This window comes from Pterocles gutturalis, unplaced genomic scaffold (genome assembly GCF_000699245.1).
Source record: "Pterocles gutturalis isolate BGI_N339 unplaced genomic scaffold, ASM69924v1 scaffold5598, whole genome shotgun sequence".
NCBI lineage: Eukaryota > Metazoa > Chordata > Aves > Pterocliformes > Pteroclidae > Pterocles > Pterocles gutturalis.
In genome coordinates, this window is record NW_010120261.1 from 37,674 (window position 1) to 37,985 (window position 312).

The window sequence follows — 312 nt, forward strand, 5'->3', positions numbered from 1 at the left end:
TCACCAGAATAACTCTCTCCAGAGGATTCACGTTCCCCCTCTCCAGGGGCAGAGCAGCGAAGGGAGCGTGAAGAGACAGGAGGGGCAGGGAACGGGGAGCGGGATTCCAGCTGAGCCACCACCACTTTTGCCCAAACAGATGCTTCAGAAAGATTTTTAAAGCAAAACAAGAAAACCTGTTTCCTCAGTTTCCCATCAGATTGCCTGAACACACTACAGGGGTGTTAAAGGCCCGATATATCCCCCACACACCGCAGGCAGGCCCAGGCGCCCCCCACAGAGATATGTCCCCCCACACAGCCTCAGGCAAGC